The 1,154-nt window shown below is 43.8% G+C and overlaps 1 pseudogene; it reads right to left on the minus strand.

The window, feature by feature from the left end:
- Window positions 1-337: 337 nt before the first annotated feature.
- On the minus strand, window positions 338-772 carry LOC136311163 (small ribosomal subunit protein uS15-like; annotated as a pseudogene).
- Between the last annotated feature and the right edge of the window lie 382 nt (window positions 773-1,154).

Raw genomic sequence — 1,154 nt, forward strand, 5'->3', positions numbered from 1 at the left:
CAGTACATTAGGTCTCAAAACTTACTCATCTTATAACTGTGAGTCTGTTCCCTTTGACCCCATCTCTCCATTCTCCCAGCTCCCAACAACCACTATTCATTCTGCTCTAGAAGTTTGACTTTTGTAGATTACACATAGAAGTGAGATCATGCAGTATTTGTCCTGTTATAGCTGGCTTATTTTACTTAGAATCGTGTCTTCCAGGTTCACCTGTGTTGTTGTAAATGGCAGGACTTCCTTCTTTTTAAAGCTAAGTAATAGCTCATTATATATGTGCCACGTTATCTTTTTTTTATCTACTTAATCAATGATTTAATTGCTTGAGTACACAGGTATTTTATATAACCTGGGCAGAGGCTGTGGATGACTTGTATTTCCGATTGGGGGTGATGACTCATTTGGTCTTATTATCTCAGGCCAACCCAGTGACTGCAGCTCTCGAACTGGGCATCTTCATCCTTTCTGTTCCTCTTAAGATGCTGTTGAACAGCGACAGCGTTCTTAATTAAATGGTAGAGATCTGCAGGAAGATGAGGGGCAAGTCCTTTGCGCTTCAGAATTCTCAAGATTTTATTGCCTGTCACAAAATATACTTGTGCAATGCCATGTGTGCCTCTCAAGGTCACACCGATTTGTGAGGGTGTCAAAGCCCTCCTTGGCCAGTTTGTAGATGTGCTCCTTCACGTCATCAGACATCAAGTTCAGCCAGGTGGGGACACTAGGGCAGAGCTGACTGGGACAGGCCCTTCCCGGGTGTGTGCATGCGACCCATGATGGCAGTGAAAAAGCAAGAATCAGACATGCAGCAGGAAGTCACCCAGCATGCAGGAAGTCATGCTACATTATCTTTATCCATTCACCTGATGACAGACGCTTAGGTCTCCGCATCTTGGCTGTTGTGACTAATGCTGCAGTGAGTGTGGGGGGAGGGGCTCCCTTTCTTCTGTCTCTCTCCAATTGTGTGTGACTAGAGGAGGCACCAGTGCACAGGGGCTAATGGTAATAATGTCTGAAATGGGCATCATGTAAATGCCTTTCTTAAAAAAGTACATTACACCTTTCCAGTGTACACATATCACCACGGTGTAATGTTCTAACATTATAAAAGCAGCAAAAGCACTAAGCAAGAATGATGAATTCATTCCTTATGTGCC

The sequence above is a fragment of the Saccopteryx bilineata genome, chromosome 7 (assembly GCF_036850765.1).
Source record: "Saccopteryx bilineata isolate mSacBil1 chromosome 7, mSacBil1_pri_phased_curated, whole genome shotgun sequence".
In the NCBI taxonomy this organism is placed as follows: Eukaryota; Metazoa; Chordata; class Mammalia; order Chiroptera; family Emballonuridae; genus Saccopteryx; species Saccopteryx bilineata.